Here is a 12,486-nt window from a genome sequence, read left to right as displayed (position 1 = left end):
CAGACTGTTACATTAACCGTGTGGATTAAGCCACAGGCAATGCTCTTTGCCTAGGCAAAGTGTATATGGTTTTACACGGTCTTTTGCTAACACAGAGAAATAGCAAGTTGAATTATGGTTTGTGGAGGGAGCTACAAATGGTCTAGTCCCTTATTGCATAGAAACAGTGAGTTATTAGGAAAGACAAGAATGAAATCTGTCTATCTGGACCACCTTCATTCTTATTGTTTTGAGAGATGCTCATCTAATATTTTAAAGCCATCCTCTGAAATAACAAAAACACTTTTCTAAAGATTACTCTTTTTTTTTTTTTCCAACTTCCTTTACTATAACTTCTTGTACTGGGTCTCCTGGGTAGGGTGACCAACCATCCTAGTTTGCTTAGGACAAAGAGGTTTTCCTGGATACAGGATTTTTAGTGCTAAAACTGGGACCATCCTGGGCATACTGGGCCATTTGGTCAACCTTTTCATGGGTGCCCTACCCAAATAACCAGTATTGAGGAACATGGGTGCTAAGGTTCGCACTCATAGACCAGCAGCCCAGATATAGGTTTTCTTTCTCTCCCAGGAAGGCACAGTATAAAGAAAGGCTAGGAATTGTGGGACAGGGTGGTTTTATTATGTGATATGGTGAGGTTCTAGTTTGCTTAAGTGATGGCTCTAGTTCACATTTCTGCAGAGTGAAGGTACTTGATAAGCCCTGGGCCCAGTAAGTAATTAAAGCCTGACTAATCAGTCTCTGGCACTGATTTTGTTAGGTGTTCCTGGTAATCTCTGATAATCTATTCTATGTCTCTACACGCCACCATCACCCTTGCCCCAAATGATCTTACAGCGTGTCGTCATTAAAGGTTTTCAATACCAAGCCCAACTTAAAATATAGTGCGTATTATTACAGCTTGAATTTCCATATGGGAGGAGGAGAGTCGTCCAAGCTCTGTGGTTATGTGAAGAGACAGAAGACACCGTTCCCCAGGGCATTGAACCAGAGATGTCTGACTATTAAAGAAGCTTATTGCCCATAGTGAGAGAGGTGATTCCATGGAAGTCCCTAGACCCTGGACTTGTCTCAGTTTCCTAGTAATTAGTAATACTAATCCAAATGCTTTTCCCTTGCAACATATCACTTCTTAGGTTTGACTCAGATTTCTTTTTCTGGTTCTCAAACTTTGTTTCAAATGCAAAGTTATTTAGTACTTGCTAGTTGTCTGACTTTAGGGTTAGAGTGGGAATGAAAATGCAATATTATAGTTAGGAACCCAGGCTTTAGAAAGTGCCCACTACATGATCATTTCTTTCCTGCCTTAAGAACTCCCCTGAGCAGTGTGATTAGAGAGCAAGAGATAAGGTAGGCATTGGAAGAGTAATAAACATGTAATTTGGCAAGAAAAATTATCAGAAAGTTTATTAAATGAATACCTGAATCCCAGGCACAGAATGAGACACATCCTGCTTGTTGCTCCTATTGGATCAGAACATGCCTGCCCAGCTTTCTAATTTTAAAGGCATGAAAGGTATTGTATTTAGTAACATGAAGAAGGAAGTATTGTAGACTGAATGTTTGTGTGTGTGTCCCCACCCCACCCCACCAGAATTCAGACATTGAAGCCCTAAGCCCCAATTTGATGGTGTTTGGAGATGGGGCCTTTAGGATTTAATTAGAGTTAGATGAGGTCGTGAGTGTGAAGCCATGATGAGATTAGTGCCCTTCTAAGAAGAGACACCAGAGAACTCGCTCTTTCTCTACCATGTGAATACACAACAAAGAAGGTGGCCATCTGCAAGCCAGGAAGAATCCTCGTCAGAAATCAGTCATGTTGGCACTTCATTTAGGACTTCTTAGTCTCCAGAGCTGTGAAATAAATTTCTGTCATTTAAGCCACCCAGGCTATGGTATTGTTATAGCAGCCCAAGTGAACTAAGACAGGAAGAAATAGCACTGGGAGAAGAGAAAGGCAATTCTTTAATTAAATAAGTATATACAAGAAATAATGATTTCTGGCAAATGGTAGATACTCAACATTTGTTAAAGTGATCAGAAATGATTTTTTTAATCTTAATGACCACTGAGGCTTCTTGAGTCATATATGAAATTGACTAAATCAGTAAATATATTAATTTGTAAGTTTTGTAATGTTTCAGAAATCTCAGGTGGTTTGGTGAGCTCTAGTTTAATTTTAATTGGCAATTTTGAATTGAAACCCATTGGGGTTTTCCTCTCTTTCTTTTTCTCTCTCTTAAGGAAGTTACTCATAGTCCAGTAAATATGAGTCTTCTGTGGAGAAATAAATTATTCACAGTTGGTAACAAGTAAAAATTAATTCAGCTATTTACTTTTAAGGAAATTACCAGACTCAGAGTCCCCTGCTATGGACAGATATGGCAGCACTCTCTAACTTGTGTTCATCTGGTCTTTGCTGTAAGTAGCACCTTCCTTCCCTGGTAGAGGTTTTTTTCTGTCTGTCTATGTCTCAGTGACAGAACTTCATCTCAGATTCTTTTTGCCCCAGTCCTTCCCTTTTATTACTTGGACTTGTAATCTTTTCCCTCCTGTGCTCTTTCCCACCAGCCCTTCTTCCTTTCTGGACTGCTCTCCTTCAAGCTCCTCTTTCCCCTCCACACCCTCTTTAATCCCTCACTCTGTTTTGCCTTGCTACACTTTCTCTCAACACTTCTCTTTCTTTGTCTTCCAAGGAGCCCTTCCCTGTCCTGCATACTTGGGTAAAGTAAGCCCCTGAGGGCAAAGTTTGTATCCTACATGCCTCTTGCTGCTTCTCTGCTGGTTTAGACAAGACTTTAGATTTAGGGGACTAATTGTCAGACCACCTGGTTTTTAAATACCCATTATTTGCACATATTGTCTAGTGCCACAGAGCAGGTAAAGCATAAATGGATACAACAATGTAAATCAAATCCAGTTTCAGCTCTGGCGGTGTATACATCTATTCATATATATGTATCTGTGCAAACACACATGCTCACACTTGAATTACCCAGAGGTGAACCAAGGAAGCAAATTTTGAGACATGAGAGACTGAAGCTTGTGGAAAGAAGAGAGAGGAAAGCCTTCTCAATAGAAGGAACAGTAACCATTGAGTATGTATTTAATGAGTGCCAATTATGGACAGAAAATTATGTGCTCTAGATATAGAAGCAAGTAAAGGTTGACCCTGTCCTCAGGGAGCTTCCAATTTTGGCTGTAGAGACCAGCAAGTAAGTGAGGAATAGAAGTGGGTTGGCACAGGAGTGGGGAATGAAGAAGTGGGGTGAACAGATCACGTACATGCAGTATATGGCAAGTAGCCGTGTTGGGGTCTTTTCCTTCTGATTTTAAAACTAACTGATGCTCATAAAATGGTGAGTACAGAATAATAGAAAAATGCAGGAAAAAAAAAAAACCAAATCACCCATAATGTCACCATCAGAGGAAAGCATAAGATGGTTTTTTAGACTGTCTTTTTTTATCCATACACATTTTGGGGGTTTATTATTTAATCTTAATCTGATAAATCAGGTGTTTGGGGAGATTCAGATCATATTAGTAGATTATTCAGAACTTCCAGAGCACATCTCTCCAAACGGGTTCTTGATTGAGTATATGGTAGAATAAATGTTTGTCACGGTACTGCAATATGATGTACTTAAGCCTTTCATATATTTAGGCCTAAAGCAGTTTTCTTAGCAGATTTTTACTGTCCTGAATCTGTAATGTTTGCTTGGAAATATAATTTCTAAACTACTTTTTTTAAAACAGCTTTATTGACATATAATTCACATACCATACAATTCACCAATATAAATTTCACACTTCAGTGGTTTTTAGAGTAGTCTATCCAGAGAGTTGTGCAACCATCACCACAGTCAATGTTAGAATATTTTCATCACCCTAAAAAGAAACCCCATGCCCATTAGCAGTCACTCCTCATTTCCCCACAAGGCCCCCGTCCTAGGCAACCACTCATCTACTTTCTGACTCCATAGATTTGCCTCTTCTATATATTGGAATATATGGATTCCAATAAATGTAATCATACAATGTGGTCTTTTGTGACTGGCTTCTTTTACTTAGCATAATGTTTTCAAGGGTTATCCATGTTGCAGCAGTGCTTCATTCCTTTTTATGACTGAATGATACTCTATGGTATGGCTATACCACGTTCTGTTTATCCCTTTATCCGCTGATGGACATTAGGGTTCATTCTACTTTTTGGTTATTATGAATATGAATATGCTATGTACATTCATGTACAAGTTTTTGTAAGGACATATGCTCTCAATACTCTTGGGTGTATGTCTAGGTTTACTTAACTACCTTTTTTTGCATATTTTTTATTTTATATGTTATTTTTATTTTATTTTAAAGGAACACATCCAAAACTAAATTAATTATTTTCCAATTTCCTCCTCCCTGTCCCCCACCACCGTCTCCCCACCTTTCTCATTCAGCCTGGCTTTACTAGTAATGCAAACTTCAAATCATGCTTCTCCTTCCAAGTCCTGTTCAGTCTTTCACCAAGTTCTGATCCCCTTCTGTTAAACATCTTTGCATCCCGGCCCATTTCCTTGTCCACCTAGTGCAGGTCCTTGTCATCTCATTCATGGCCTGGCCTTCCCATTGGCATCCCCAGCGCCATCTCCATCCCGGCCAACTGGCCCAGTGAACCTCTGTCACATTAATCTTTCTAAAACACTGCTTCTATTTGCTGCTCATTGGAGTCACACAGACCAGCTTAGCCTCTTACTGGTCTGTGTTTCCTCGAATCAGTTACTTTACTTCTCATTGATAAAAGGAGATTAATCAGACCACCTCCCAACATTCTAGTAAAGATTAAATGATTGCCCTGGGCTTTCGGCTCCCACCAGTAAAATTAGAGAAACTTCTCTACTTCATGACCCTGCATTTGTATATCTTGTCTCCTGTGGAAGCAAGGATCATTATGGTAGTATGTAGTATAGGTATGTATATTTATTTATAAAGTTATAAATTTGTATTTTAATATAAATTTATAATGAACTTATACTATTATATAAATATATAATTGTTTTATTATAATATAAATTTATAAAATATATATTATAATTTAAATGTACGTTTATTATATATTTTTAAAATTTAGTTATTTTATTTATTTACTTTGGGCTGTATTGGGTCTTCATTGCTGTGCGCAGGCTTTTCTCTCGTTGCAGCGAGCGGGGGCTACTCTTCGTTGCAGTGCGCAGGCTTCTCATTGTGGTGGCTTCTCTTGTTGCAGAGTGTGGGCTCTAGGTGCACAGGCTTCAGTAGTTGTGGCACGTGGGCTCAGTAGTTGTGACTCGCAGGCTCTAGAGCACAGGCTCAGTAGTTGGGGTGCACAGGCTTAGCTGCATGTGGGATCTTCCCGGCATGTGGGATCTTCCCGGACCAGGGATCGAACATGTGTCCCCTGCATTGGCAGGTGGATTCTTAACTGCTGCGCCACCAGGGAAGCCCTGTTTATTATATATTAAGACCATACATTATACAATCTAATTTATATTTAATATTTATTTGGGCGGGGGCGGGGGGGAGGGATAATCTCCTAGCACCTAATGCAGCCCTTTGTGCTTAGTAGGTGATCACTCGATTAGTGTTTACAAAGTAAATCAATTAATTGATTTTCTGCTTAATCTGGTTATTTGAATAGGTGGTAATTGTAAGGTGATAAATTGACATTTTTAACTTAACAGATAACAACTTTGGAACTGAACATGGGTTACAAGTATTAAAAAGCAAACATTCCCCTGGGTAATATTTTTCGAAAGGTCATTTTATGAACATGGAAAATTCCTCTGCTAATCAAGAAAGATAGCAGCTAAAGCATAGCTGCAGTTCAAATGCAGGTTACAGAGGTGTTCTATAGGGTGATCCATGACTTCCTCATCTTTTTAGTACAATGAAAGTACTGTAACTAAACAAAATCTTTCATCTTCCATTATGCATGAATCATTACCTTTCTATAACAGGTATATCAGCATACACGTCTCATCTGCTAGAAAACATACCCTACTTTTAATTGTTGTTTTGCACTGTCCATTGAGATTATAAATAGTATTTATATGTTCTTTTAGTTGTTTGCTTTAAAAGGCATGAGTCCGAAACTTGGTCCCCTTTGTAATTTGACCCAAGCAAATTCACTTCACTGATAAGACAATGGTGAGTGAGTTTTTTTGCTAAACCTACATTTAGAATTGCCAATTCAAAATGAATTAATGTTTTTTGGAAATTTTGACATTCATTCTTTCTTTTCTTGATGATAAAGGTATAAGGATTCTAACAGGTGTAGAGAATATATATAGTGACGCCAGAGGAAGGACTATTAGGTTTAAGTTTGACTCGAGCACCCACCACACAGTGACAGATGTCCTCTTCCTTTCTTGTTCACCATGTGAAATATTTTACCTTATCATCTGTGTGTAATAGCGGCCAGGAACCAGAAATATCTACCATGTATACGTGTGAGAAAGTGTGTATATTTAGCTGCTGCATATTATAGGTCTACTATAAACTGGACATTTTACAGAGGCTAAATGACTTTCTAAGGTCGTACAAGGAGAAGTGGCTGAGTAGGGGTTCGGTCACACCCAGGACAGTCTATCACCAGAATCTATGTCCTCTCCCCAGTCGGCAAGTATCCTGAAAAATCAACATGTTGTGGGGCGGGGGAGGGGGGGAATGTTAAGGTTTAACCTCTCACAGATTTAATAAAGCCTTGGGGAAATCCTTGATTAAAACCCCAAGGTCTACACTTGTTTTGGCACAGCAGTGCCTAAGGTGAGGTGAGAAGAGAAATGACTCTGCTGTGGTTTGAAATGAATGCAATTTGCCATTGTATTTTGCAGGAATCTCCCTTTGGTTAGGAAAAAAGAAAAAAAAAACATGTATAAATGAAAATGTATGTGTTTCATAGAGTTTATTTTATCAGCATTAACTATTATCAAGTATAATGGTGAAGAAAGATATTTGAGGAAAATACTTGGAAATAACCTAAAATCCTCTTTCGTAAAAACATAGCAATGTTCAGTTTCAGATATTGTCCCCCAGATATTGCTTACCTTGTCAAATAAGTTGCCTTCTAAGGGTAGCATGGCAAAGTCCTTCCAGTAGGCTCCTCTGGAGTTTATGTGGGAATTCATAATAGAAAGAGGCTCAGGGGCATGAGAGACAGAAGGAGGGTTTCTGCAATAGAATGTAAAAGTCCCAGAGAGTGTGGAGAAAATCTTCTGAAGAATAACAACAGTCATAAGCAAGGGGAAGAGAAAAGAAATGTAGGTATAAAATGGGAAATGGATTCATGATACTTAGATTCAACAAAGGTCTTTAGCAATAATGTTTGTGCGCTGTTACCCAGCTACTTGGTTAAACTACTGAAAAGTATCTAAATGAAGTGATTAATTGTAGTTTTTGATGTAGTAAAATGCATAAGAGTTACTGACCTTCAGTAATGTTCTGTATAATAAAAGGATTTTTTAACGTGTTAATTCAGTAAAGCAATTGCAGTCTTCATTTTGGGATGTTTTTGGTAGGAGTAACCTTTCCATTTTATTATTTAACCCCCCCCAACCCAAAAATGTGTATATAAGAATTTTTTTAGAAATATAAAAACAGCCCTCAGATTTACTGTCTTCAATAGAATATCTCTGTTGTTAACTGTATTTTTAAATAATTAGTTTAAAAGAATTCCTGAGTATGTCACCTGGGAGGCTTATGTCTAAAAACAGACAAGATAGGATAGCTTTGTGGACCTTCTCCCTGCAGTGACTTTTTCTAAAAATGCATGACGTTTTATCTTTGATGAGGCTCTGTCTCATGATATATACCAGAGCATTCCTCTTCCATCTTCCATCTCCATGCGGGGCCTCTGTACCTAACATCCTAGGATTACCAGGAGAGGTAGATTCTTAGGCAGTGGGAAGAAACAGAGTTTAAAGTTATTGTGAACCTCCTCAGGTTGTCTCTATCTGGCCATCTCTATCTCAATCTCAGTCTTTCAGTCTTTCTGTGTCTTTTATTCTCCGCCATTTTGCTCCTTCAACCCTCTACTTCCTTCCAGCTCAGCTTTATGTCTTGATAATAAAGAACCAGCCAAGTCGGACTCATACATGTGTGTGTTTTAGCCAAATCATCCCTCAATTATACGGTTATTCCAGGCAGTAGAATTAAACGCTCCCTCATCACTAAACCAAAGAATATAATCAAAGATTATGTTCATATTTGTCCACCTAAAATATGCCATAAATTATATGAATTGAAGCCTCTTTGGCTCAGCTAATATGGGGGAGGAAGAATATTCAAAATAACCTCAATGAAAATCCCGGTCCTGTGTGCTTCTTCAGTTCATGGTGCACACATACCTGATACAGCCAAGACTTCTTACCAAAGAGCCTTATTTAAAGATAGAATAAGGTCCTTAGGGTGATCTTATTCTTACGTCTCCACACTCCACCATAGTACACCCAGGAGTTCATCATGATGAAAGGTTTCATCTCTCCTCTAAATCCATTGTACCTCTCCATGCTCCTTACGTTCATAGCACCCACTATCATAAAACCAGCTCATACAAACTATTCCAACTTTTCAGCTGAAAACTGAATAGATGGTTCTAAGAGTTTGATCAGATTCATGACCAACCTCTTGGTCAGCTGAGAGTACCAGTTCCAATTAGGCCTGTTGTCCCCTTCATGTGACCCATTTCTCTTGTCTTGTGACTATGTCTTTGCATCCAAAGATCCATTTTATAGGAGCTAATTGCATGCAGTCAGGGTTCAGTAGCTCTTATAACTCAAGCCAACCCACATTTGCTGCAAAGACAAATTAATAGACCCCAGAGTCACATACCAAGTCTTCCTAAGGTGGCAAAAGGCAATCTGAGTGCTACACCGAATTGCAGGCTCTGAGTTTCTAGTATCCCCTAGCAGGTTTTACTGAGTGTTCACAGAAGAGTGGTTATGATTCAGACCTTCTGCTTGCTGCCCTCATTAAAGGAAGCCAAACTGATGGGCCAGTCCTAACTCAGGGATGGCAGGCACATTTCATTTTGTGGGCCAAGTCCAACCAATAGAGATACGACTTCAGGCTCTTGCAGTATGGTAGACCACGTGACTTGAAAGTCCTCTGCTAAAACATGTAGCAAATGTAAGATAAAATAGAGCAAACTTAAATGCATAGCAGAACTAGCAAAAAAGTTAGAATATTGCCAAGGGACAAAAACAAGAAAAGAGCTCAAAACCAAAACAGTAGGGACATGAGCCACTGCTGCAGCTGAGCTTCAGGCTGGGGTCTCAGTGCCCACCCCAGGAAAGAGATGTTCTTACGCCTTTGCCTGGAGACATCCATTCACGTTAGTCTGCTTTGTTTGTTTCCCGATAGCCATGCCAACATATTTATTTTAAACTGCTCCATAATCCTCACAAGTAATTTCACTCATGCTTCTGTGGATACCAGTCTTCTTCATGAAGGGTGAGGGGCTTGGCATGTTTACATAGCGACTTAACCAGCTCAGCAGATTAAACTGATGCTCTCTGTTCCCTCTGTGCTTACTGACCTGGCACACTCACCACTCCAGCCATTTGAGATACTTGCTTAGCAAGAAAGGGTCATTTGTGTTTGTTCCCAAACCTCATAATGCCGGCTATATTTAGTTTTATAATTTCATACTTTATTTTATTTTTAATTTTTTTAAATTTATTTTTGGCTGCGTTCGGTCTTCATTGCTGTGCGCAGGCTTTCTCTAGTTGTGGCGAGCGGGGGCTACTCTTCGTTGCGGTGCGCGGGCTTCTCATCGTGGTGGCTTCTCTTGTTGCGGAGCACGGGCTCTAGGTGCACGGGCTTCAGTAGTTGTGGCACGTGGGCTCAGTAGTTGCGGGCTGTAGAGCGCAGGCTCAGTAGTTGTGGTGCATGGGCTTAGTCGCTCCGCGGCATGTGGGATCTTCCCAGACCAGGGATTGAACCCACGTCCCCTGCACAGGCAGGCGGATTCTTAACCACCGCACCGCCAGGGAAGTCCCAATAATTTCATACTTTAATATTAAGAAAAATAGATGAGTGTGAAGAGAAAGAGAACTGTTGATTCTTTGCAACCCGAGTTCTATGCTTTGGAAGGAATTTTAAAATGGTGCATCAATTAAGATGTGTGAGCTAAACAGCTATAAAAGATTGGGCTGTAGGAAGATTTAAAGATCTGGAAGGGCCTTCATCAGTTAGTTTGTGGAGAGACTAGAGAGTCTCAATCTGGTGAACTGCTTTGTTCCTTGTTAAAGTAGAGCAAGACTTTAAAGACATTTAGACACTTGCAAAGCCATCTGAGAAAGAATCCCATAGGCACCCGCTTATGAGACACAGGTTCTCTACACAGCGCTCTTCACAGGGTCCCTGTGCTATTTCACCCCAGAGGCTCAGCTAAAGTGACTGTCTGTGATTGCAGAGAACATTAGTAACCAAAATAAAAGTATTACGACATAATAATGAAGCATACAGGCTTTGGGGCAAGGCAGACCTGGCTTGAATTTTAAGTCTGCAATTTGTTATGTGTCCTTAGGTAAGTCAGGAAGCTTCTCCAATCCTCAGTTTCCTCATCAGAAAATAGGGATGATAATAATACTACCTTGCTCCTGGAGTTTTTGTGAGAATTAAATGATACCATGTTTGGGGAGCATGTGGCACTATGTCGGGTACAACACCAGTGCCCTATGAATAGTAGCTGTTAAGATTCCATTGTTTAACTTTTCTAAAACTTTCACTTCTCACCTTGCTATCTTTCAGGACCTGTCTAGATGTCTTTTAGAATCCAAATCCATAATTCTTTATTAATTTGGCTGTGTTAGTGATGTCTGTATCCGTTTTCTAGGGTTTGCCATAACAAAATACCAAAGACTAAGTGGCTTAAACAACAGAAATTTGTTTTCTCACAGTTCTGGAGGCTGGAAGCCCAAGATCAAGGTGTCAGCTGGTTTGGTTTCTTCTGAGTTCTCTCTCCTTGGCTCACCTCCCTGCTGTGTCCTCACATGATCATTTCTCTGTGTGCACGCATGCCTCTGGTTTGGATTGGATTAGGGCCCACCCTAATGGCCTCATTTGGACTTACCCATCACTTTAAAGGCCCTCATTCTGAGGCACTGGGGTTGGACTTCAATGTGAATTGGGGGCACGGGGTGGGGGGACACAATCCAACCATAACATTTACACAAGTAAATTATTTTCCACTTCATTTGAAAATAACCACCTTCAAGAATCATGGCCTGAATAGAAAGTGTACGGTTCAGTGTCTCCTAGCCACTGAAATGCCATGACTTTGTAGGAGTCTCCATATATAGCATATATAGCAAGTTCGTTTATTGTGTGTAAAAAATATTTAAGAGGTCTGGTTTAAGGCTTTATAAATTGATATATAATATTTCTAAAACATGATCTCTGATAATAGGCTGCACATATTTTTTAAAACACATTATTGTTGAAAAATACTTTTTTTTTTTTTTTTTGCGGTACGTGGGCCTCTAACTGCTGTGGCCTCTCCCGTTGTGGAGCACAGGCTCCGGACGCACAGGCTCAGCGGCCATGGCTCACGGGCTTAGCCGCTCCGCGGCATGTGGGATCTTCCCGGACCGGGGCACGAACCCATGTCCCCTGCAACGGCAGGCGGACTCTCAACCACTGCACCACCAGGGAAGCCCGAAAAATTCTTTTTTATGTCATTTGTTGAGCAAGGAGTTAGGGAACATTTACATGTGTACCATGGGTATATATAAAATCAAATAAGATATGTGTTAACTGAGCACCTGTTCAGGTAAAGCGCTAAGCCAAAGGTTAGGGGCAAACCTAGAACACTCCCTGCTCTCTACTTAAGAAAATGCCAGAAATGTCACCAAGTGAGTTCATTTAATTGTCAGTTAAATGCTCAGTATAGATAATGAGTCTTGTGTGTTCACAATTGCCTCTGAAGCCCAGAGTTAGGATTTTGAACTTGTGATGTTTAGCTCCCATAATATTGGGAGAAAGGGGAGTGGTATAATCAGAAAAACAGACCCATAGGTAGCTCACTGCAGCATTCAGGACAAGTGGAAGGAGAGAGAACTGTGAGGAAGTACTGCGATAGCAGAGTGATATTAAGAAAGGGTGCTCTGTCAGAAAACAAACTTATGGTTACCAAAGGGGAAAGAGAGGGGAGGGGTAAATGAGGAGTATGAGATTAACAGATACAAACTACAATACATAAAATAGATAAGCAACAAGACCTACTGTGTAGCACAGGGCACTATATTCAATATCTTCTAATAACCTATAATGGAAAAGAATCTAAATATATGTGTATATATGTGTATATATTTGTATATATATAGTTGAATCACTTTGCTGTATACTTGAAACTAATACAATATTGTAAGTCAACTATATTTCAATTAAAAAAAGGAAGGGTGCTCTGAGAAGGATCTGACCAAGAATAATATCAAAGAATTCCACATGGCTTCCCTG

The 12,486-nt window shown here is 39.8% G+C and overlaps 1 protein-coding gene across 4 annotated transcripts in view; it reads left to right on the top strand.

Moving 5' to 3' along the window:
• Positions 1-12,486, top strand: part of CDK6 (cyclin dependent kinase 6) — a 226,328-nt gene that overhangs the window by 200,051 nt on the left and 13,791 nt on the right. The window lies entirely within an intron of this gene.

This window comes from Aethalodelphis obliquidens, unplaced genomic scaffold, assembly GCF_003676395.1.
Source record: "Aethalodelphis obliquidens isolate GAN/ISIS:26980383/991018 unplaced genomic scaffold, ASM367639v1 scaffold5, whole genome shotgun sequence".
NCBI classification, from domain to species: Eukaryota; Metazoa; Chordata; class Mammalia; order Artiodactyla; family Delphinidae; genus Aethalodelphis; species Aethalodelphis obliquidens.
This window is presented reverse-complemented; position numbering and strand designations above follow the sequence as displayed.